This window comes from Hesperophylax consimilis, chromosome 11 (genome assembly GCF_061612785.1).
Source record: "Hesperophylax consimilis isolate HC1 chromosome 11, BYU_Hcon_1.0, whole genome shotgun sequence".
Lineage (NCBI taxonomy): Eukaryota > Metazoa > Arthropoda > Insecta > Trichoptera > Limnephilidae > Hesperophylax > Hesperophylax consimilis.
The window spans coordinates 13,133,953-13,161,876 of NC_142846.1; the positions used below are offsets into that span (position 1 = coordinate 13,133,953).

The following is a 27,924-nucleotide window of genomic DNA, read 5'->3' on the forward strand; positions in this document are numbered from 1 at the left end:
TTAGGTCCAACAGATAGCGCTGTTTTTAAAAACAATATGTTTTTAATCGTCATAGGTGACTTTTATATAGCATAGGCTTTGAAAAAAACACACGAGTATTCGAATGTAAAGTTGTGTCAAAATTTCAAAACAATCAGTAAAGAACTTTCCGAGATTGGAGATTTTGAACAAACGAACATTTATATTTATATATTTTGTGGTGAGACCTAAGCACGATGTCAACTCGGCCACCGACCGGACAAAGTATGTAGAAGATAGATAGAAGATAGATAAATGATAGATAGATTATGTTTAATGGTAAAGTACTATTTTTATTAATATTTAATATAAATATCTTACATACGGAGTGTATCGTTTTGAAAAAAAAAACTTTGGACAAAGACACTACCAATACCATGCAATAAAAGCTTTCAACAGTTTAAAACTTGAAATTAAAATTCAGGAAAATAAAAATAACTTCACACACAAAATTACAAAATGGATTAAAGAACAAAAAAGACAATATTACCAAAATGTCATAGCATAAAATAAAAATAAAACCTACACGTAATAAACACACAAAACCAATATAAACACACATCACTCACAAACACACAAGATGTATTTTCATTGTATTATTTTTTAACTTTAAATGTATTATTATGTATTTCGTATTTTTAATTTTAAATTTATTATTTTCTTTTTAAATTTATTATTTTCTCTTTAAATGTAATATGTAGATTAGATTTTCATATTATAAAATGAAGGCCTCAGCACGGGCAGCCACCCAGTGAGGCCTACATTACTGGAAAACATAAATTGTAAAAAATAATGTACCAAATAATAAAAAAATTAAATAAAATAAAAAATTCGTTATAATCAACTAAAATGTGAGCATCGAGAAAACTTGCGTAATCAGAGTCTTGTGTCGTCTTAAGCTTTAAAAAAAATTGTGTAAATCTTTGTACCATAATTTGAATAGAAAAACGAACTAAACTCTGTTTAGGATCTCTCCCCACCGCCCACAACGAGCGCCTTAACACGTCGCGAAACAAGATGAAACACTTATAACGCAACAAGTATCAAGAACCACTTAGATTCTTAGTTATAAAACCGTGTTTACTAGAGAATAATGAAATGATCCCTAGACTCGGGAGCTCACAAGAGATCATGAAGATCATCTTCTCGTGGGATCATTGATTTCACAGATCTCTGGAAGTACAAGTGTTAAAGAGATATAATTAAATGCTTCCATTGTTCATAGCAGATTTGACATCAGATAGCGGCTACGGAAAATATCTGGGGAAGGTTTATGACGGAAATAATTGGCATTTTTTAGTCACTAACCTAATGATGATCAAACTGTCCATCATCTTACGACTCACAAAAATTAATTGTAATACTAATTAAAAAGTAACACAATAGGTAAAAATATTTGAAAGTATCTCATATAAAATTTTCTAGTTTCAATTTTTTTTCAGTTTTGTTATGTTATTTTTAGTTGAAAGAAAGGCAGACATTCCCGTATTACGAATAACCTGATTGTATTGAGATTTCTCCTACTACAATAATTATAAGCGGAAAATGTTATTTGTGCAGTGATGTACGGCTTGGAATCCGATGCCTTGGACCACTCGGCTGGCAACCGGTCTTATGTAATACTAGCGATAGTAGCGATAGTCTGTAAGATCAGTAGGTGGATTCCCGTTTTCCATCCCTAGCTAAGGAGATGTTCCTTAATATACCCATCCCCCTCATTTCTGCCTTGGCACAAACCAGAGCAAGTGAGATAGCTGCGTAACGATCGTTAGCGATCGCAGTCTAGTCTGTAATAGTCTACGCAAAACCAAAATGTAAGGGATACGTACATGATTGCTAGAGATCGCAGTCTAATCTTTGGCAGTCTACTCCAAAGCCAAAACGAGGATTTTACGTACACTATAGACATGTGGACGCTACAGAGACCTGGAGGTGATTTTTCACGAAAACGGCGCTAAATAAACGGAGCAAAATATTAATATCCCTAGCCAAGGGAACCTAGACCTCGAATCAGTAGTATATGTACATAAAACATTTTTCTTCAACAATCCCCGCGCGATTTCTCCTTACGTAGGTGTATACCAATACTTTTTATCAGTATTTCATTCGACAGCTTTAAAGTTTTTTGGTATTATTTATAATACATAAACATGTACCATAGGTAGGTACGAACCCTATCTTATCAAACGAAAACGACTGCGTTCTCATGAAAACTGCCTAAAATATCCTTTAATATTCCAATGGCTTCTTCAGAAATTGCCTCTGGCACTTCAAACCTTTTCTTCAACCCTTAATTCTAAACATTACCGTTTCAGTACAACCCTATTCATTCATTTTAATAACATGAGATGAATGAAATTCCCATCCTAAAAATAAAAAGTAAAAAATCTTTTACCCAGAACTATTTCAAATATTTGGTCGTTGTAAAGGGATCGTCCTTCTCCCAGACCCTTTTTTTATTTGATATCAAAATGCAGTAATTTCATATAAATACCCATTAGAACACAGGGTTAATTCATTCTAATTATACCATAAAATTTATCCGGGATTTGTAAAATGATTAAAATTAAAAGTTTATAAAAATGGAAAAAAACCTGAAGGCTTGGGACGGGTTTATTATGAAGTATTTATTTCAAGAACCATCTTGATACCCTCTTCCTTAAAAGCTCATATATTATTGACCATAATATGTTTATAACTATTACGTGAACAGAACTAATATTACTATTTTATGTTGTATTATAATAATTGATAGATACTTTGAAATTACCGAACCTCGGGTTTTTCTCACAAAAATTAAATCTTTGTTATGTCACGTCCCGACAAAAAAAAAATCTCTGAATGTTTTCTAATTGTTTTAGCAATAATTTTAATTATTTCATCTTATAGAACACACATTTCTCCAAAGAAAAGTTGTCTACAGTGACTTTAACTGTATTTAGTAACAAACCCTTACGATTTTTTTTCTCTCAAAATATTATCGTTCGAAATATGTTTAGTATTTTTTTAATTAATTTTTCATATCTTGTCACAAGCTTCAAATGAAAAAATAGTTTTTTGCACTAACGTGTGTTATTTCATAATTTCACATTAGTACGAGTATAATCTCTCACCTCTCTTCGTGCAGTAAATAAAATCCAAAGCACGCGCCTTCACACGCTCGCAGCACTCCGTTAAAAGCTTGAAATAATTAAACCAAAAGACGAAGAACAAGAAATAAGTTTGAAAAAGCTAAATAGCTCGTGGCAGTATTCGGGCGTGCGTTAGTTGGCAGGTAAGGCATCGTTCCCACGGTGCGCCTCGGCTACCATGGTAGTGTCGGAGGTAGGTAATACCGCTGAAAGGTGGAGTGCCCGGAGCAGTAAAAACAACAATAAAAACAGGCCTTAATGATTTATAGGAGTTCGCAAATCTGTACTGCCCATATCCGGTTTGCATTATTTTCTTCTTTCCCCTGATAATTACATTCGAAGGGTTCAGAAGAAGAAAGGTGATAATCACACCTTCTGCAAATCTTGATAAATGTTTAAGTCTGTTCGGTTTTGACTCCGACTTCATAGCATATTCATCTTTATCTCTTTGGGATTTCCAGGTCATTTTATTCGGCTGCGTCGAAAATGAATTTAATCAAAAGGGTACTCTCAACAAAACAGTTTTGTTGGGAACAGAATGTTCTATTCTCCGCTTACCTTTATTGAGATGTATAAATGAACGGTGTTTTACAATTAAAAATGTGTGTTTTATTTTTATTGTTTATGTAGTTACATGATATATTAATATTAGTAAAATTACGCTGCTTTATTATGATATGAAGTGTTATTATATGTTATGGTTTCGTTAACACCTCAGTAGGAGAATATGTGTTGTACTGGAAGGGATTGAGTGTGAATCCTGATAAATAGTTGGTATCTAATAGTTTTTAACCCAGCCATCAAATTTTTAAGCATAATCCTCCAATGTAATCAAGTTTGGTGTCGTTAGAACTTTACTGGAAACTTACTTTATCTTCTACTATACATATTCACGTATAGAATATCAAAAAAATATATCTTATGGGGGGGGGTATTGTACCGTACAGAGTATTTGCTCAATGCATGTTACACCTACTATTTCTCGTCTTAGTGTTGGAATTTCCTCCCTAATGGAAGAATGAGCTCTATCGTCTAGTTTATGAGAATTCCTGTATCGTTTTTATCCAACTGTATACTGTATTTAAAGCACTTGCTTTTTATGATTATTATAACAGTGATGTTTAACCTTTTTAAAACTTTTTAGTCATGAGCAAAAAGAATACCTCATATATTTTGGCGGTGTCCTGCAAGGCTCGCATGTAGGACCTGAAGTAATAGTGTTAATTTGATTAATTTCGTTAAAATATATACCTTCACTTACTTATTATGCTTACATCAGCCTTGCACTCTTTCCGGATCTCGACTTTTCTCACACAATCATAGATGGTTTTACCACACATAAGCCCCATCGATCTCATTTCTACAGCATTCAGTCTACTTTCATCCTTTCTCTCCCAGTTTCCTTCCATACATCAGGGTAGGTACCTGCACTCCATTGTGGACTGCTAGCTTCAGTTACTAGATTGCGTATATGTAACTTTAAGTATTTATGTCTAGAAATAACCCAAAAATACCACAATTAACGCTTGCTTATATTAAAGCAAAATAAGAAGACAAATAAAATAATGGTTTAGATTAGGTTAGGTTATTTTTCCTTCACTTTTCTTCAATTTTTTGTTTTTTTCATTAAACCGTGTTTTACACTTCTGCTTCTCATTTATTATTTTAATTGCATAAGTTCCTCTAATAAGCATTTAAAGCATCCCCGGGCTGCGTGAGCTGGCTCGTGAGCCGCGGATTAAGGGCGGCTGAACGATAGCGCATGTTGTAAGTGGATATATCGATTAACAAGTTTGCCGCTTGCCCATACCGGGACTGGGAACAACTGCCCGCAGCGCGTGTCCGCCATATCTCACAGACGCAGGCTGACTTACAATTATTATTATTGTTGCCGTACTCATCGGATTATATAACTGTTTTTGTAACTTGTTTCTTGGTACAACAAAACAGAATGGATCTAAGCAGCCCCCTTTTAGCCTAATACGTAAGTTTAGGTTGGAGCTGTAAAAGACGTGCTTATGAAAACATCATTTTAATCATGATTAATTTTTGGGGTATTACCAAAACCTCTTGGATCACAAGGCCGGGACATCAAATCAGCCTCCTAACTTTTATGGGATTTTACAAAAACTCTCGTTATATAGGAGGTTTTGGTATTGCGCCATTTTAAGCATCCTCCTCATTTAGCAAACATTTCAGACAGCTTTGCACTGCCCATGGTGTTTCAGGCTAATTTTATAAAAAATATACATTAAGAATCCCTTCAAGTTATTGTTAGTCCCTTGACAAACTTTTAGTAAATTACTAATATATCGGAACACGTGTTTATGCACCGGCAGTTGCTTTGATAATATATAATGACAAAATACGAAAAAATTAGGATTTTTATGAACACGTGTTCCGATATTGTGATAATATATTCGTATTTTACAAAAAGTTTATCAGGAAACCTATTAATTCAGAAAATGGTCTCAAAATAAAGTTCTTCCACGTAGTTCGTAATTCTACCTACAATTCTAATGCCCAATCAATACAGCCATTCCTCAACCTCTGGAATTTCTGTTATGGTGCTCATACGCCCTCTGCATCTCAAAAATAATTATCAATGGCCACTTTCTATTTCAGTTCCTGTTGTTTGCTGGGAGTTACGATCTATTATTAACTTCAAAGTCTCACATTTTTTAGAGTTGAGAGAACCATAAGATGGTGCATTCTCTTCCCTATTAATTTATTGTTTTTAAGTAGTAATAATAACAATAACATGGGATTTATATAGCGAAGGTTAATGTCATTTCACTTCAAGTGCGCTTTCCTACAACAAACTTAAAAACGGTAATTTAGTATTAGTGGTCATGTTCTTAAAATTATTCCAACAGTGTGCCTTACCCAATACAGGTCTAATATTATAACACTAAATATACTGTTTATACAAAGTGATGACAAAACTTAGAATAACAATAATAGCAGGACAGGACAAAACAAGAACATCGAAACTAAAACATTATATAAAAAAGAAATGTCTTGCCATATTCCTAATTTTAAGAAAAGCTTTCTATACCGTAAATCATAATTTACTCATTAAAAAAATTACTCGATTGGGCTCCAAAAAAGACACACTAAAACTACTCTCAAACTATCTTAAAGTCAGAACACAAAATACAAAAATTGGGAATAATTATAATTCAGAGACACAGATAAAAAATGGAGTTCCGTAGGGAACTGTTCTTGGTCCGATTTTATTCTTAATTTATATTAATGATTTATGTAATTTCGTTATCTCTGGTAAAATTGTGTCTTACGCCGATGACACGGCAATAATAGTGGATGCTAATAATTGGACAGAAACCTTTTCGAAAGCAACTGAATGTATTTCACTTGTTTTAACATGGTTAAAATACAACAAACTCGTTTTAAACTACAGCAAAACATTTTACTTACCTTTTTACAAAAACGTTAAAAACAAACCTAAAGACAACCTTAAAATTAGAATCCATAATACATTTGCAATCAAGAAATGTGCTTCCTGTGCAACGAACTCGGTAATGTCGAAAATATAAAATATTTAGGAGAATCAATAGATATAAATCTTAATTGGAAATCACACATTAATCAAACCACTTCTAAACTAAGATATCTTACCTACATGTTTTATAGACTTAAGGAAATTCTAAACATTGAAAAATTGAAAACGATCTACTTTTCCCTGGTGCAATCTTCAATCGCCTATGGCATAATAGCACGGAGTGGTGCACCTGATACATTTATTAAACCTTTCAAATAATTCAAAAACACATAATTTAAGTCATTATAACAAAAATAAAACATTCTCGACCGACTTGTAAGCATCTAAATTATTTAATATTCGTAAATGATATATATTAAAATTTATGAAATATGTATTTAAAAACAAAAATAAATGAAAACAGAATGAGCAAACGAACAAATAATACATTTTACACCCCAAACAAATTATAATATATTGAAAAGAAGTTAAAATTTATGAATGGTAGTACCTAAGCACAAAACTGTTTTTTTATTTCTTACTAGAGCAATTCCGATGAGTTACTAATCTCATTTTAGGACGGGAGAAACGTAAGTGAATATTTACAATTATGTATCGGTATTTTGACATGAATATTATAAGTTTTACATACAATACAGTACAAAGATAGAACAAAAATGTGGTTAAGTAGAACAAACAAGAAAAAAAAAGAAACATAAATGTATATATATGCATAAAAGCACAAAGTTAAGGAAGGAATTTACAAAAGGTACCAACTTATCCAGTAAGACGATGAAAATAAATTATGCATGAATACAAATAGGTACAAGGAAAAGAAAAGGAGAGAAAAACAAGCAAAACAAAACACGACAGGAAAATTACGTTCGATAAATTCGTCAAATATTTTCTGTAGCTCAGTCATAATTTGTTTCTGAACGAATCTAGTCTTCGTTTATTTTTATTCGTGGTCTGTTTTTGATGTACGTTTATGTTTTTTTTATCAAAAATGTACGTGATTGATTTTATTGTTGACAAACATGACTTGTTGTGTGTGTGCAGGCTGTTATAATTTTTATCAAAAAATCGTGTGATGTGTGATCACTATTTTGTGGAAGGGAGGAAGTTGGGAGAAAGTAAGGTCGGGAAAAACCCGGTAATTCAAAACTTGTTATCAAACACAGCTAAAACCATTTCAAGCAACACTGAAATTACGATTGTAAATGTTGGTCATTCGCCAGGGTGATACCAATAGCGACTTGAAGCACCAAGGCACCAAAAATACTACATACTTATATGCGAAATTAAAATTTAAAAAAAATATTTTATCGCCCACGGGTGGGCTCGAACCACCAACCTTTCGGTTAACAGCCGAACGCGCTGCCATTGCGCCACGAAGGCTATTTCCGAGATCATGCATTAAATAAACAACATATTTGTCTAACAATTTGCTCTCTTTGCAACCTTCTTTAAAACATTCTTGCGAAACGCAATTACTTTAGTCTATTGCGCAATATTGCAATCTAGCGCAATTTTGCGAGCTCATTCGTGAGAGTTATCAATGTTGTTGACTAAAACTGGCAAATGCACATCTGGCCTTCGTGGCGCAATGGCAGCGCGTTCGGCTGTTAACCGAAAGGTTGGTGGTTCGAGCCCACCCGGGGGCGATTCTTTTTATTTTCGTGAAAAAATAATTGAATATTTTTTTAAATATTTTTAATTTTATATTTAAAAAAAAAAATTAATTTGTTTAATTTTTGGAAAAACATTGCCAACTTGAATTTTTTTTATTTTAATTTCAAGAATAAAAACCTGTAATAAATACATCCGTTAATGAAGTATAAATTATTTTTTTTTTAAATGTGCATTTATTTTGACTGCTAATTTATTTATTATTAGCGCGTGTTGATTTTACGTCTAAAACATAGCGCTATTAAAAAAAAAGAAAAAATCGTGTCACAGGTAACATCCACATAATGCAACGTTCTATCAAAATGTCAAAGCAATGTTCAAAGAGCTTTCGGATATTTAAGATTTACAAAAAAATTTATTTAGTGCATTATTTTAATTTAAGTTTTTGTTTGCGCTTCCTTTTTTAAAGAATTGTATTAAAATGCTATTATTTTTTTAATAAAATACTGTGGACATATGTTTATTTTTTCAAGCAGCAAATCTGTAAAGTAAATAATAGTTTTATTATTTTTTTTTTTAAATTTCAAAAACCAATTTCTTCTATACTAGACAGTATGGTGCAATTCTGCAATCTGCGTTGTATAGCTACAAGCATTGCATAACCATTGGTGATCGAGCGAAATGTAATAAACTAACTAATATATTTAAAACTCAACTTCAATAAATTAATGTAGAGTTTTTTTACTGTGATCGTTTATTATATATTATATATTGAACATAGCGTATTAGTCTAATTGCATATAACTTGTAATTATATTTTCAATTTACTTTAGTTTGTATCCATGTGGTCGGGCCGTACTAAAACGTTATCGGAACAAAAATACGTACAAATCAAATTTAATTTACTCAACATTTCAACGTATTTTTTTTACAGTTGTTAAGAGTTTTTTTCTTCAATTTTGCGTATAATTAATGCGTTACATCTAAATTTACGTTAAAATTTAAATATTTGTAAATTAACGTTTGTTGGGAAATAATTAAATTTTAAATGTACTCTATTCAGAACCAAAAAGTTTGATCTCAGTTTAGGGCGATGCCATACGTATGCAAAATCATGTGTTTTTGGTTTGAAAATTTGGTCCCCTAGAAATGTTACAGATGCTTTAATTAAATACTGCGAGTAGAATACATCTTGACCTTTGAAATAATCGAGTATTTTTTTATATTAGTCTTTTTATAAGCCCAGAAAAAATAATGTATAGGCCTATGAAAACAGTTCAAAGTTCAAAATTTCCTACTTACGAACCAATTTTCGGTTATGATTTTATTGTATAATGTGGCAAATTAAGTTATTTATAAAATTATCGAAAAAAAAATATTTATGACTGAACATCCACAAAATAAAGTAAAAGGCACTTTTTGGCCATGTTTTTTTCTTGCATAAATCAAAACAGGCGGATGTTGTTAGGCGGGATTTTAAACCTTATCGCCATCTTCGTAAGGGTTGTTATTGATAGCGGCTCAATTTAAAATATTACACGACGTAGTGCATCGCCTTAACAAAGTTATATTACATTTTATACTGTACGAGCGTAAGTCCCGGCGATGCCCGGGCTTTGCGGATAGTTTTTCGAAATAAAATGTAGACAGTGACCTTCCTCATGTTTTGAAAGTTAAGAGTACAAAATTTAATTAACCTCTGAATAAAATTGTAGATTTGTATAAATATCAAATCCCCACCGCCTATATTTTATATAATTAAAATATAGACTAGCTAAAGTTTTGAACTCAGAAGTTATTGATTATACTCTAATTTTGACCGTCAATCGCGCAAAATTTCATGAAGAAATATCAATATTTATTTATTCATTTTCGGGAAATCGACAGTTTACATTTAATCAGTTTGTACATAAGTATTATATAGTAAAATAAAACCAATTATGGATTTCCTCCTTGTGACTTTAACTGAGACAGCAAAATCTGCAATAGGTTATTTAAAATTTGTGAGAAAGGAATATGAATTAAAAAATTTATACAAAACAAAAGATTATATAAAACGAAAAATTTACAAAACAATACATTTATAGCCATGGAGAGAGGTTGTAGATATTAGATATAAATCAAATCATAATAGAGATATAAACGATAGAGACATAAACATTATTCACAAACCATCAGAGAAATATTCTTTTATGGATCTCTTGTATTTGGTAGGTTTGCAACTGAAAATATCAACCTTAGATAATACGCTATTGTAATTATTGCGTAGTCTGTTAATATTCTGATTTAAGGGGTAGGAAAGGAATATGTAAGTGTTTTTTGAAATCTCATGTTAACAGTGACCTTCCACTCGTTTTGAAAGTCATGTGTGCAAAATTTCATCAATTTTGAAATACAACTGTAGGTTTGTATAAAAATCAAATGCACGCCGCCCGCATGCTCGCGTTCACGCCCACCACAGACATTATTCTTTATTCATTTTACAAGTAGAATTTTTTGTCGAAATTTATATATTTTTTTAGAGTTATTTTTATTTATCTCCATCATGTGTTCACTATCTAATAATATTATTATTATAGTACCATGGTAACATAACAATAGCTATCGAGATTGGCGCCAGAGGCGAGTGCGTCTTATAATGCAATGCGGAATTGGTTCCATTGAAGCTATCGTAAATGGCCCATTCGAAGAGAATCTCTTGTGAGGTGACCAAGCATCGTAATAAGCGAACAGAGATAAACAAACAAAAAAACAATAACCTACTATTCCACATACGACACTCAAAAACTAACTTCACGCATCATTCATTTTTTCAGAAGGACGTCAAAACGACAAAAAGTTAATCACGAACTCTTTGACCCTGCTTAATGTATAAGACCTTTAATTTTTTTTCATCTTCATTGTGTTGTTTTCTTTATTTATTTTTTTTATCTTTGATCATTAAAATTTTGTTAATTCCTTACACTTCGACGATCTCCATGGTGTAGGGCTCTCGACTAGAAAGCCGGAGTTCGCGGGTTCAAATCCAGGGTGCGCAAGTAAATTTTATTTGTTTACACATCTCCTTCCCCTCCTCACTATCTTCGGCCCCACAATTTACCCCGATTGGGAATGCCATAATATCGACGTTAAAAAAGTAAACATTATTGTCGTACAGTTAAAATTGTATATTATCTTTCTATTTTAGTAAGATCTTCGTTTTTATCCATTCTACGTGTTTTTCTTTAATCACTTATGTTTTTATTACATAATATAAATTCTGTGTGAAAACTTCACTGGTTCATGCAACAAGTTATAATTTTTTTTTATATAAAATATATATAAATCTAAAAAAATAATAACTTTGTATTCACCACTATTAAACCAAAATAATTGACATGTTCTATTGACCTACAGTTTCTTCAACAGGTTAATTAAAATTGATAAATATAAATATATACGAATATGAATAATAAATATGGACAAATATTACCTGCAAAAATATTGCAATGAACGGTGATTAATTATTAAAATAGAAAATAAAACATTTTTTAACTTATTTCCACTTTTTTATTTTACCACTACCGGTTTCATCCTATTATGGACATCTTCAGGCTGGCAATTGAAATTCTTTTGTTACAGAATTTATACAAAATTAGGTACACAATGTCAAGGTAGGTACATATTATTGGGTTATTAAATTACAATGGTTCTTTAAGGTTAATATGTCATAAATAAGAAATAATAATATAACAATGGTCACTATAGCAGAATAATCGATAATTTAGTAAATAAAATAATGAATTTTCCTGCATACCACGCAGGACAATCCGGAAGAGAAGAATCAAACCGTACAAAAGAACACCTCCTTAGTTTAGCAAATCATAAAGTTGGGGGGGGATTATGATCTATTGAACATAATTTTGCATCTACCAGAAAACGAAAATTATTTCTATCAAGATAGAGATGTCAAAACTCTTAACGTTTGTAACAAAGGATCAGAAGATTACATAATTAAATTACATAACTGTTATTTAAGGTAAATAAGTCATGAATAACAAAATGTTCAATAATCATCAATACATACATCGCAAATTACTTAGAATAAAATTTTACCTCAGAGTCTAAGGTAACATTATTAAAATTAATTACAATGGATATATTAATGGTGACTGAGCACCATGTTCCAACTGTTTATTCATGACATATTTACGATCAATTTTCTTCGTTAGGCGATTAATTTCTAGTAATTCTAATTTGTCTAATTTCTGTCCCTTTTCACAAACGTGAAGAACCTTGACATCTCTATCCTTGTCAAAAGTATGTTGGTTCTCTAGCAAATGCAAGGCTACGTTCGATAAATCTCCCTTGCGATTTACCCAACATGCGAAATGCTCCTTTATACGGGTCGATACTGCTCTTCCTGTCTGTCCCACGTAACATGCAGGGCAATTCGAGCAATTCACTTGGTAAATTCCAGAGTTCTCCAATTTATCTCTCTTATCCTTATTGTTTATTAATATCTTACCCAAAGAATTCACGCTACAAAAAGCTGTTTTACACTTCTTGTCACTGTCTATCAATTTCGAAACTTTATTTGATACTTTCCCAAGGTATGGTATTTTACACCATTGTTTTGTTTCAATTTCATTTTCTGGTGTAAGGCCATATGTAATTGAAGTTATAGTCAGTTTTTTGTTTTTCTTTTTTATTAAATTATCTATTATTCCGCTATCGTAACCATTATTCACCGCAATAGCTTTGATAACATTCAATTCATTATTGTAATCTATATCATTCAATGGTACATGTAACAGTCTATGGATTAGACAATGGAATATTGACAATTTGTGTGAGATGTGATGTCTCGAAGAGCTGTGGATGATATTATCACTATATGTAGGCTTCCTGTATATTGAAAATTCCAACTTGTTATTAATAATCCTAATTCCTACATCTAAAAAGTTGATTCTATCTCCTCCTATCTCCATAGTGAATTGAATCGACCTATTGATTTGATTTATCTCTTTGATGAAGATATCTAGCTGCCTCTGTGTACCAGTCCATACGATCAAAATGTCATCCACGTATCTCCGATAGAAAACAACATTCTTAAAGGACACTAACCTCTCAATGGTCTCTTCTAAGTGGTCCATCATGATCTCTGCTAAAATTGGAGAGATTGGGCTACCCATTGTCAACCCTTTCGATTGTAAATAGAATTTATTATCAAATCTAAAAAAATTTTGTTTTATGCACACATTTATTATTTGATTAATTTCTCTCTTTTTTATAATATTTATGTTGGATTTCTCCATGTAGTTATTGATTATTATTTTTAATTCATCTGTAGGTACACTTGTGAATAGACTAACAACGTCAAATGACACTAGAGAGGCGTTGTTTGGTATATTTATATCTTTTATCAGGTGTATTAGTTGTAAACAATTTTTAATACCATATTTTGGTTTGAAATTTAAAGTATTTTTAATTATTCTATTGGCGTATTTTGCTAGTTTGTAGGCTGGTGCTGAGTTATAAGCTACGACGGGTCTCACTGGTATATCTAATTTGTGAACTTTAGGTTGTCCATACAATCGTGGACATTGGGGGTTCATGACATTGAGGTAGGATTTTTGGAATTTATCTTTAACAAGTGTTTTGCATGTACTAAGAATTGAATTTATTTCTGCGGTAAATTTTGGGGTTGGATCTTTATTCAATAAAATTACATCACTAGAGTTTAGTATATTTTGAACTTTTTCAATATAAATATTTTTTGGTAGAATTACTGTGCTATTCCCTTTATCAGCTTTTGAGATAATTAAATTATTGTCTTTAATTTTATTTTTAATTGATTTTATTGTATGAGCTTCATTTGAAAACTTATTATTAATTATAGCATTTTTTATTATTTTTGAACTTAAATATTTTTTACCATAATCTGATGAAATTGCAATATCTATATCTAATGCTAAATTCTCATAATCTTTTATGTGAATAGGTAAGTCAGGGCAATATTTTAATCCTTTATCTAGTATTTTTATTTCATCTACATTAAACTGTACCTTGGACATGTTTACTACTTTTTCGTAAAAAGTTGTTTGGGGTAATTCTATATTAACACTTTTTGACGATTTTAATTGTTTTTGTGTCCAATAATTTAATTTTCCGATTTGTTTTTCATATGTTTCATGTATTTTATTATTTACCATAAGGATAGTTTCATTAAAAAGACAATCAAATTCTATTGGATGTAATTTTGATGTGAGAGCAGTGTGTATGTAAAATAAGTATGTACTAACATTATCTCGGATGCTGTACCATTTCTTTATCTCCTGTGTGATCCAAGTCCTTTGAGCTGCTGCAACTGCAAGTGTGGCTGCTCTGCTATTCGAGTTCGTTTTGATGTTGATGTATTTTGGTAAAAGTCCTCGTTTCTTACATTCACGATTAAACCAAAGGTGTTGAGTTGCCATCCGTCGTTTCAGATTTAGTTTTTTGTATAGTCTCTTCAGTGTTGTTATATTTGTTGCTTTTAATGAGTTTAATTTTTGTATTGTCAATTCATTGTAGAACTCCATTGTAATAATATAATATTATACAAAATTAAAAAATTGTTAGGTACTGTTTTAAGTTGTCAAAATTTTTTTTTTTTATATTTGAAAATATCTTTGGAATTATTAAATTTGTTATTTACGGTAACCAAGGTTCGTAAAACAATTAAAAAGATTCTATGAAAATACCTTTTCTTTTTCTCTTTTTTGACACATTCATAAAGAAATTAGGTAAAAGTAGCCACAGTTAGAAATATAAGTTTCTGTAAATGTGGTTGTTCTGATATTCTTGTTGAATTATTTGGTTAAAAATCCTCGTTTTTTACATTCACGATTGAAACAAAGATGTTTTGTTGCACTTCCTCACTTCAGATTGAGTTTTTGTATAGCCTCTTCAGTATTGCTTTGTTCGCTACTTTTATGACTTTATTTATTATACTGTTATACTTGGTGGAATTATATATTATTAAAATAGAAAATAAAACATTTTTTAACTTATTTCCACTTTTTTATTTTACCACTACCGGTTTCATCCTATTATGGACATCTTCAGGCTGGCAATTGAAATTCTTTTGTTACAGAATTTATACAAAATTAGGTACACAATGTCAAGGTAGGTACATATTATTGGGTTATTAAATTACAATGGTTCTTTAAGGTTAATATGTCATAAATAAGAAATAATAATATAACAATGGTCACTATAGCAGAATAATCGATAATTTAGTAAATAAAATAATGAATTTTCCTGCATACCACGCAGGACAATCCGGAAGAGAAGAATCAAACCGTACAAAAGAACACCTCCTTAGTTTAGCAAATCATAAAGTTGGGGGGGGATTATGATCTATTGAACATAATTTTGCATCTACCAGAAAACGAAAATTATTTCTATCAAGATAGAGATGTCAAAACTCTTAACGTTTGTAACAAAGGATCAGAAGATTACATAATTAAATTACATAACTGTTATTTAAGGTAAATAAGTCATGAATAACAAAATGTTCAATAATCATCAATACATACATCGCAAATTACTTAGAATAAAATTTTACCTCAGAGTCTAAGGTAACATTATTAAAATTAATTACAATGGATATATTAATGGTGACTGAGCACCATGTGATTACATAGCACCATTACCTTAGACTCTGAGGTAAAATTTTATTCTAAGTAATTTGCGATGTATGTATTGATGATTATTGAACATTTTGTTATTCATGACTTATTTACCTTAAATAACAGTTATGTAATTTAATTATGTAATCTTCTGATCCTTTGTTACAAACGTTAAGAGTTTTGACATCTCTATCTTGATAGAAATAATTTTCGTTTTCTGGTAGATGCAAAATTATGTTCAATAGATCATAATCCCCCCCCAACTTTATGATTTGCTAAACTAAGGAGGTGTTCTTTTGTACGGTTTGATTCTTCTCTTCCGGATTGTCCTGCGTGGTATGCAGGAAAATTCATTATTTTATTTACTAAATTATCGATTATTCTGCTATAGTGACCATTGTTATATTATTATTTCTTATTTATGACATATTAACCTTAAAGAACCATTGTAATTTAATAACCCAATAATATGTACCTACCTTGACATTGTGTACCTAATTTTGTATAAATTCTGTAACAAAAGAATTTCAATTGCCAGCCTGAAGATGTCCATAATAGGATGAAACCGGTAGTGGTAAAATAAAAAAGTGGAAATAAGTTAAAAAATGTTTTATTTTCTATTTTAATAATATATAATTCCACCAAGTATAACAGTATAATAAATAAAGTCATAAAAGTAGCGAACAAAGCAATACTGAAGAGGCTATACAAAAACTCAATCTGAAGTGAGGAAGTGCAACAAAACATCTTTGTTTCAATCGTGAATGTAAAAAACGAGGATTTTTAACCAAATAATTCAACAAGAATATCAGAACAACCACATTTACAGAAACTTATATTTCTAACTGTGGCTACTTTTACCTAATTTCTTTATGAATGTGTCAAAAAAGAGAAAAAGAAAAGGTATTTTCATAGAATCTTTTTAATTGTTTTACGAACCTTGGTTACCGTAAATAACAAATTTAATAATTCCAAAGATATTTCAAATATAAAAAAAAAAATTTTGACAACTTAAAACAGTACCTAACAATTTTTTAATTTTGTATAATATTATATTATTACAATGGAGTTCTACAATGAATTGACAATACAAAAATTAAACTCATTAAAAGCAACAAATATAACAACACTGAAGAGACTATACAAAAAACTAAATCTGAAACGACGGATGGCAACTCAACACCTTTGGTTTAATCGTGAATGTAAGAAACGAGGACTTTTACCAAAATACATCAACATCAAAACGAACTCGAATAGCAGAGCAGCCACACTTGCAGTTGCAGCAGCTCAAAGGACTTGGATCACACAGGAGATAAAGAAATGGTACAGCATCCGAGATAATGTTAGTACATACTTATTTTACATACACACTGCTCTCACATCAAAATTACATCCAATAGAATTTGATTGTCTTTTTAATGAAACTATCCTTATGGTAAATAATAAAATACATGAAACATATGAAAAACAAATCGGAAAATTAAATTATTGGACACAAAAACAATTAAAATCGTCAAAAAGTGTTAATATAGAATTACCCCAAACAACTTTTTACGAAAAAGTAGTAAACATGTCCAAGGTACAGTTTAATGTAGATGAAATAAAAATACTAGATAAAGGATTAAAATATTGCCCTGACTTACCTATTCACATAAAAGATTATGAGAATTTAGCATTAGATATAGATATTGCAATTTCATCAGATTATGGTAAAAAATATTTAAGTTCAAAAATAATAAAAAATGCTATAATTAATAATAAGTTTTCAAATGAAGCTCATACAATAAAATCAATTAAAAATAAAATTAAAGACAATAATTTAATTATCTCAAAAGCTGATAAAGGGAATAGCACAGTAATTCTACCAAAAAATATTTATATTGAAAAAGTTCAAAATATACTAAACTCTAGTGATGTAATTTTATTGAATAAAGATCCAACCCCAAAATTTACCGCAGAAATAAATTCAATTCTTAGTACATGCAAAACACTTGTTAAAGATAAATTCCAAAAATCCTACCTCACTGTCATGAACCCCCAATGTCCACGATTGTATGGACAACCTAAAGTTCACAAATTAGATATACCAGTGAGACCCGTCGTAGCTTATAACTCAGCACCAGCCTACAAACTAGCAAAATACGCCAATAGAATAATTAAAAATACTTTAAATTTCAAACCAAAATATGGTATTAAAAATTGTTTACAACTAATACACCTGATAAAAGATATAAATATACCAAACAACGCCTCTCTAGTGTCATTTGACGTTGTTAGTCTATTCACAAGTGTACCTACAGATGAATTAAAAATAATAATCAATAACTACATGGAGAAATCCAACATAAATATTATAAAAAAGAGAGAAATTAATCAAATAATAAATGTGTGCATAAAACAAAATTTTTTTAGATTTGATAATAAATTCTATTTACAATCGAAAGGGTTGGCAATGGGTAGCCCAATCTCTCCAATTTTAGCAGAGATCATGATGGACCACTTAGAAGAGACCATTGAGAGGTTAGTGTCCTTTAAGAATGTTGTTTTCTATCGGAGATACGTGGATGACATTTTGATCGTATGGACTGGTACACAGAGGCAGCTAGATATCTTCATCAAAGAGATAAATCAAATCAATAGGTCGATTCAATTCACTATGGAGATAGGAGGAGATAGAATCAACTTTTTAGATGTAGGAATTAGGATTATTAATAACAAGTTGGAATTTTCAATATACAGGAAGCCTACATATAGTGATAATATCATCCACAGCTCTTCGAGACATCACATCTCACACAAATTGTCAATATTCCATTGTCTAATCCATAGACTGTTACATGTACCATTGAATGATATAGATTACAATAATGAATTGAATGTTATCAAAGCTATTGCGGTGAATAATGGTTACGATAGCGGAATAATAGATAATTTAATAAAAAAGAAAAACAAAAAACTGACTATAACTTCAATTACATATGGCCTTACACCAGAAAATGAAATTGAAACAAAACAATGGTGTAAAATACCATACCTTGGGAAAGTATCAAATAAAGTTTCGAAATTGATAGACAGTGACAAGAAGTGTAAAACAGCTTTTTGTAGCGTGAATTCTTTGGGTAAGATATTAATAAACAATAAGGATAAGAGAGATAAATTGGAGAACTCTGGAATTTACCAAGTGAATTGCTCGAATTGCCCTGCATGTTACGTGGGACAGACAGGAAGAGCAGTATCGACCCGTATAAAGGAGCATTTCGCATGTTGGGTAAATCGCAAGGGAGATTTATCGAACGTAGCCTTGCATTTGCTAGAGAACCAACATACTTTTGACAAGGATAGAGATGTCAAGGTTCTTCACGTTTGTGAAAAGGGACAGAAATTAGACAAATTAGAATTACTAGAAATTAATCGCCTAACGAAGAAAATTGATCGTAAATATGTCATGAATAAACAGTTGGAACATGGTGCTCAGTCACCATTAATATATCCATTGTAATTAATTTTAATAATGTTACCTTAGACTCTGAGGTAAAATTTTATTCTAAGTAATTTGCGATGTATGTATTGATGATTATTGAACATTTTGTTATTCATGACTTATTTACCTTAAATAACAGTTATGTAATTTAATTATGTAATCTTCTGATCCTTTGTTACAAACGTTAAGAGTTTTGACATCTCTATCTTGATAGAAATAATTTTCGTTTTCTGGTAGATGCAAAATTATGTTCAATAGATCATAATCCCCCCCCAACTTTATGATTTGCTAAACTAAGGAGGTGTTCTTTTGTACGGTTTGATTCTTCTCTTCCGGATTGTCCTGCGTGGTATGCAGGAAAATTCATTATTTTATTTACTAAATTATCGATTATTCTGCTATAGTGACCATTGTTATATTATTATTTCTTATTTATGACATATTAACCTTAAAGAACCATTGTAATTTAATAACCCAATAATATGTACCTACCTTGACATTGTGTACCTAATTTTGTATAAATTCTGTAACAAAAGAATTTCAATTGCCAGCCTGAAGATGTCCATAATAGGATGAAACCGGTAGTGGTAAAATAAAAAAGTGGAAATAAGTTAAAAAATGTTTTATTTTCTATTTTAATAATATATAATTCCACCAAGTATAACAGTATAATAAATAAAGGTGATTAATTAGTTGTTTTTTTTTAAATGCAGTTTACGTTAAATAAGTAAAATAATTATAAAGTAGGTAATTATTGCATTTTTGTTTATTTATTATTTTTTCATGCATATGTTAGTGTATTCATGTATACATCAAAAACTATTATATAAACATTAAGGTATATATCAAAAACTTTTATATAAAAATTATTGTATTCATGTATATATCAACGACAATTATATTTTACTTTTTAAACTTCCGATTTTATTGTCCGGGTTAAATCTTCCCCATAGCAAAAACTAAAACTAAATAATAAAATTTAAAAAAAATAAATGAATATAATACATGTCTCCTTATTTAGAAAATAAATAATAAACTCATACATACAAATACAGAACTCATTAAAACGTCCAAAGTACACACACACTTTACACGGCAACACGATAAAATACATTTAAACACCATATATACTCATTATGGCAAGCACTCCATTGGTTACAAGGGAAGCAACATATATAATTGCCTCCCAGACGAAATTAAAAATGAAAAAAGTTTAGGTACATTTAAAAAAAAATTGTTCAGTTTTATGCTCAATCAACAAAACAATGAAAGTGAATAATATCGGTGTGTAATATATTTATGTGTAATATATTTATGTGTAATATATGTGTTATTTCTAGTTAAATAAGTGAAAATGTAATTTTCTTTTATATAGAATTAAAAAAAATAAAATAAAAAAACTTTTCCACTCACTTTTCCACAAATGATCAGCTAGTCAATCAACACTATGCAAGTGCATTATATAAGAAAAATAAATACAAAACAATAAAAGAACAACAACACGTCAACTCACCAGAGATCAAATGGGAAAATAATTCACCGACTCCAGATATTTTCATATCAGAGGATTCGGCTCGGTAGAACTTCTAACAGGGCCTATAAATCCTACTGATCCCTCAACATAAATATTTAAAAAATCTTTCGTTATCCTACATGTATTCAAAATGACCGACTTTTGCATCTTTATATATAAATTTTTTGATAGATCTAATACGCCTAAATTTTTAATGAGGGAGCTAGGTATAATGCCAGTAGCCGAGATAACGTAGAATTTATTTACATAATTATTATAATTGAAATATGAGATCAAATATTTAGGTCCCATTCTATTTCCGTTAGATTTATTAGTATTTTATTCTTTTCAACAATATATTACATTGATCGATATAACCTTTTAAAAGTAATTTCAATAAAAAAATGATAACATATATTTTTTTAAATAGCGTGGTCAACACAGCTTTGAAGTCTTTACCATCTGATAATCCAAATCTGTTCAGCCAAGATACATCAGTATTGCGTTCTTACATAGATATATACTTGCTCCATTTTTTCCGATCAGCAGTAATGCTTACATGTAATTATTTAAGGTCTATAAAATTAAATTAATATTTCATTCAAGTAATAAATAATGCCTTAAAACTGCACTTTGTTACGGTTCTTGCAATACATTTTCAAAGCTTACCAAAAAATATATATTTATGGTTTTGTCGTGTTAACGAAATTATCCACAAGCCATTTGTGAAACAATAACACCATTATCTCGTGATGAATGATGTATATTGCCTCCTTTGATTTATATTGTCATGGATATCAACAGTTGTTGTTATTATCTTTTCTATGAAGCCCTTCGGTAATAAACTATTGTAGTGAACGTAACGATAATAATGATCCATTGTGTGTTGACTAAACTAAAACATCAAATTTCAATTGAGTTTCGTTACTATTGTCATTTAAAAGATTGTGTGATAAATTCGCTGTTATTTAATGTATTTCAAAATAAAATATTGTTATTGAAAGCAGATGAAAGTTTCTCTCAGAGTTCAGTATTACAAATCAACATAAGCAATTAAGGCGTTGCACTACGTCATGTAATATTTTAAATGGAGCCGCTATCAATAACAGCCTTTACGTAAATGGCGATAAGGTTTAAATTCCCGTTTAACACCATCCGCCTGTTTTGATTTATGCAAGAAAAAAACATGGCCAAAAAGTGCCTTTTATTTTATTTTATGGATGGTCAGGCATAATTTTTTTTTCGATCGTTTTATAAATAACTTAATTTGCCACATTGTACAATAAAATTTTAACCGAAAATGGGTTCGTAAGTAGGAAATTTTTTACATTAAAGTAGTTTTCATAAGCCTTATAATTTATAATTTTTCTCGGTTTTTAAAAATGCTTATGTAAAAAATACTCGATTATTTCAAAGGTCAAGATGTATTATACTCGCGGTATTTAATTAAAGCATCTGAGAGATTTCTAGGCGACCAAATTTTCAAACCAAAAACATATGATTTTGCATTACTACGTATGGCATCGCCTTAAACAAATCTAATTTTAAACGTAAACAAAGATCTCTTACCGGTTGTTCTTATCCTGTAAACTGTATTTTTTAGATACTTTATACGAAACAAAAAACATTACAGGCAAAGGTATTATAGAAGTTAATGTCACTTCACCTAACATTTATAAATTTTAAAAACTTATTTAAAAATTTGCGCACATTTTTTACATATATTTTTCTAAATGCTTTTTCAAAGAAATATTTCACATTGTTGGGAGAGTTTATGGAAATTTTTAACTCAAATGGAAAGCGCGTTATTCTCTCCTTCTAAAAACTGTATAAGGCGAAGCTTAGTGCTAAATCACAATTTTAATTCATCTTTATAACGAATTGGTGTACTTTATGAATACCAAAAAATATGCTCTAGATAAATTGAATGTTTTCCTATCGTTTCGCTTGAGTAGAAAACAAATAAAATAACAAATTACTCCATTAAAAATATAAATGTAAACTACTAAAAATATTTTTTTCAATAGAAATGTATGAACGCGTAAAGGAAACAACTTTAAAAAAAATACTGTATTATAGCTAAGATTATCTGTTACAGTTTCACTTGATTAACTTTTTTGCTTTCTTTTGAAATTATTTACAAAATAAATAAATACCAGTTTTGTGCTTGAAATCGAACTTTTCTAGACTCCGTTAGTCAAGCGATTTTAATGCCTATTACCTACAATATAAGGTTTACCAAGAATATACACATTTTTGGTTTGTAGCTTCCTCTTAAATTATATTTGTAAGCTTAATTCTATATGGATAACGTAACTTTTATGATACCGTTTCAGGCTGGGATGCATATCTCCCAAAAAGACTCTAGGATGGTATCTTGTATGTAAAGAATATCTACCAAAATGGTCCAAGGGGTAATATCTATTCTATTCCATGGGTCAACAAACAATATTAATTACGATGAAAAATATTATGGCATCCACAATTGGGGTATGTTGTGAAGCTTACACGGAGTATACTTAATAGTATTAAATACTGTTAATTTATTGAAAATCTGGACAAATTATTTTCCTGTTAAAAATGTGACTGCAGGCCTAAAACGAATGAATTGAATGAGTATCGTCAAAAGTGTGTGACGGCGGAATTTGTTCATACAAATATAGTCGCATTCCTTAATGATGTTTATTAGGAAAAAACACGTGTTCTCGATATATTCTGAATGACTAATATTTTATCACGAAGTTTGCATGCTGTGTTATAACATAATCATTTTTCTCCGCATAGGAGAGTGGGGTGAGGAATGATAGGGGAAAATGAAAATAAATTACATTATTTAACATCACATTGTAGTGGGATTGAACCCTTGCTGTCAGAACGGAAGGCGAAACAGCTATTCAACCACCCACCAAGTCTCGCTCAACACTTTTTGCACATTCTCGCTCTAAACTTTCCAATACAATTGTCAGGTTTTTGCCTTTGCAAACTGGTTCCCTGCTTTCGAAAATAACGACAATCATTACTTTTAACGACAAAAATTAACACGTCTCTGGGTTTTTAAGGAAACAGAGAATTTATCCGACCACAACAAGCTTTTGCGACCGCTAATCAGGTTTGTAAATGATTGATCAATTTCATAAACTATTAGTTACAAGTTTTATATGCCTACCGTTTACTACTAGCTGTAGGTATTTATTGCGATTAATTTTCGTATAAATTAAATATAAAAATATTTGAAATACAATATGTATGGCGTGTGGCGTGCGTGGTAAAATCATTTATGATCGTGTGAGAAGTGTGGAGATTTGCGATAATGCCAGGCTGATGTAAGCGCAATGAGTCTAATGAGTAAGATTAAGAAAAGGACTCTCAGATGGTTTGGGTATGTAGAGCTGATGAACGAAAAAAGGACTGTGAGATAAATATATGAATGGTAGAAGAATTAGAGGACGCCCTATGAATACATGGCACGACCAAGTCAAGAGTTAGAATAACAAAAGGGTATTATGACACCAGCATGGAGAGTGTGCCAAAACCTAGTTGGTCCATCCTCTCTGCCTACCCCTGGAGATAAATGGCGTGATGATTAATTAGATGGTTTTGGCTTAGTGGGCATTGCGTTTGGGTCCCACACAGGCGTGTAGTCAATTCCTCGGCTGGCTAAGTCCTCCATCAAAACACAAGTAACATTTTTCGCTTACTGTTGTGGTGGTAGGAGATTTTCAAATATTGTCAGTTTATTAATGTTTGTCTTTCTTTAAAATATTTATAATTTTTAATAATCAATTTTCTTTATATATTTAAATCTATATATATTAATAAAATTCAAACAATTTCCTGTGACATATAATAATAATAATAATAAAACATTTATTTGCCAATAGATAAATTTTTTAACATAAATTCTATTGACAAAAAGGTCACTGCTCAGCCATGCATTCCGGATCTCTCCGGGAATGCAGCTGGTTTTCAGCAGTGCCTCCAATATAATAATAATAAAATATACATATTTAGGTATAATAATGAACAATGAAATAATATTACCAATGAAAAATCAAATCAACACAAACAAATAAAAATAAAAATAGTAGGTATACAAATCAGTGCCAATTAATAATATAGTCAACAAAAATTCAAAATAAACAATAATCGCAACCACATGTAGCTAAGTATCCCCTTCAGTGTAACGATAGCAACCATTCGCAGCAAAGCTTTTTGAAGCAATGCAACGATGTCGATATTCGAATTGACATTGGTACGAGACATAACAAAAAGAACATTCTATCCAATGTTCGTACACGTGACTGAAATATTCCAGCATTCTTCGTTGATTTCGCACCCTTTGGCATATTTTTCCTTATTGCAGTTATCCAACCTGCTCCTCTGTTCGATTTACGCGAATAACATCAGGGTGAAATAATTAGCAAATAAGGAAGATAATTACCTTTTTGAGTAATAATAATTGCTGCGTTACCCTTCCGCTGTTCTCGTGCAAGAATCCAGGGCCTTGGGGCCTTCCCACGACGGGTTATAAATTAAATTAAATAGAGACCCGAGATTCCAAAATCATTTCGGAATCTCGGGCTCTGAAAATGCTCGCATTACCAGCATGCAGATTTTTGGAGCATTTAAATTTTTATTTAAAGGTGGCACCCTTTTAATTGAAATGATTAACTCTGAACTTTATGGGGCAGCAGGTAAATGTCAATATTGAGAAGATACCAAACAATTAGTATGCATTTAGGTGAACATATATTTTTTTAACGTCAACCTAACCTAAACTAAGTTTAGTAAGTTTAGGCTCGACTCTTGATATAAATTTGAGAGCTTAAATACAAAAGTAATTTGATATTTACAATTTGTTTATTTTACTCAAAGTTTGAGCGTTTGGTAGATGCCGTTTTTATACCGATATAAACCGTTGGGAATATCGCCATATTTGTTTATTATTATGAAACAACTGTGTGTAAGACATTTATCGAACTTCTGTCGATATAAAGAGTATTTATTAGTCGTTGAACGACCCAAGTTTATCGGTTTTATAAAATCCAATCATTATAAAAATGCAAGCATCACCTGCAATTGCATTGCCGGGCTAGCAGTTGACACCTTATACTGAACTAAAAAATCAATGGCTTATTTGATTTATGGTTATTGAACCGATTATTGCGCTTACTGTTGGCACTGCCGGTTATTGTGGCTAGAAGCCATATTCAAAGGATCAAATAAATCATCATTTGAACTCTGCACTTAGTATTATTATTATCTGCATTTTTAAGTGTCATAAGTCTTTAGCAGTCCGAATACATAATTTCGCGGAGGAGTAATTAGCATTTCGACTTTACTGTTGGATTTCCAGAATATTTTTTTTATTATTTCTATCTCTTGCTAGAGCAATCCCGATGAGTTACAAAAATTATTGAAGGACGAGAGGAACTTACAATATGGTGGAAGTTAATAGGTACAATTTTATATTGGTATTTTGATATCATAATTATATGTTTTTCATACGAAATAGTACAAAAATATCATAATTATAAGTGTCACATACAAAACAGTACATAAATAGAAAAAGGTAGGTTAAGTAGAATAAACAAGAAGAAACAATAAAGGAAACAGACAGGGATATACACATAAGCACTGAGCCAAGATAGGAATTTAGAAGAAGGAACTTACCCACTAATACATTGGTAAAAAATAGATTATGCTCGATTACAAATACAAGGGATGGAAAAGGAGAGAGAAAAAACAAAACAATGTACAACACGACAAGAATTACGTATTTTCGTTTTTATGTTTTTAAAAAATATACTTTTAAAGCCTTACTCTGAATTTTTGGATTATGCTGGCTGTTTTATACATATCTGGAAGAGAGTTATAGAGTGTGTAGGCAATATAGTTATTACAGTTCAGATCTAATATATTGCTGGATTATTGTTGATACATACTCTTATAGAATTGTTTAAAAACTATGTTTGTCTGTTGTTCAAAAAGGCACAAAAACCGTCAATAATAATCGATGAACTTCGTTCAAAATCTAAAGAGAACTGTCACTAAACTACTGAGAGACAAATTTTCGATTGAGTAAATAAATCTCCTGGAGAAAAGAGTGAAAAACGTTTATATATGTATTCATGGTCGAGGGTAGGCTCTTGACTAGCAATCCCGAGGTTGCGGATTCAAATTCCGGCGTGCGAAAGTAAATTTTAATTGATACATTTGTGTTATTTCAAAATTCATTAATTTAAAATACGTTCAATATTTCAAAAGTGGAAGATACTCTTAGGACGGATTGTTTCGGAGTATTTGAACAATTCATAAAATTTCAACGTTCATTTCTGGGATCTGTGAAAGTCCAATTCAAGTTCTGTTATTATATCATTATAGGCTAGTTGCTTGACAAAACTGAAATAAAAACAGAACTTGTGCAATCACAACAATCACTTAAAATCAAGTGAACAATCACTTAAATAAACGAAACGAATGTACTACAAAAAAAAATTGTTTTGACTAACGACATAAGATTTATTGACAAACTTGAAAAAATCTTTCACGGAACTTGAAAATGAACGTTGAAATTTGATGAATTGTTCAAATACTCCGAAACAACCCGTTTTTAGTATCGTCCTGGTGTAAGATTATCATTCGGAAGTAAAACGTTGCTTAAAACAGCTTTAGGTGACCAGATGTCCAGGTACTTCCAATCTTCATCAAAAATATGTTCTTGTGTCCTTGCTCCGGGCCTAGAGCGCCTCAGGATCTTACTTAGATCGCTGCCACGAAGGACCCCAAAAGTTGTCAGTTGCCATTATTGGAAAAATGTTGCTGGCGATAAGCAATAATGAACGTGGGAGCGCCTGGCGTGATTCTATTTCCTTAAATGGGGATGAAAATTGTGGCATACCAACCACCGAGTTAATAATATCTTCATAATACCATCACGCCACTTCGGCTACCATTTTTTATATGTCTGCATTCCTTGTTCATCGTCTAAATTA

General features: G+C 30.8%; 1 protein-coding gene and 2 non-coding genes across 4 annotated transcripts in view; 2 read left to right on the forward strand and 1 right to left on the reverse strand.

Moving 5' to 3' along the window:
* Positions 1 to 27,924, forward strand: part of LOC149419810 (leucine zipper putative tumor suppressor 2 homolog) — a 317,696-nt gene that overhangs the window by 173,849 nt on the left and 115,923 nt on the right. The window lies entirely within an intron of this gene.
* On the reverse strand, positions 7,978 to 8,049 carry TRNAN-GUU (transfer RNA asparagine (anticodon GUU)). The gene has a single exon. It is a non-coding gene; the product is annotated as a tRNA-Asn (tRNA).
* TRNAN-GUU (transfer RNA asparagine (anticodon GUU)) lies at positions 8,244 to 8,315 on the forward strand. Its single transcript has one exon. It is a non-coding gene; the product is annotated as a tRNA-Asn (tRNA).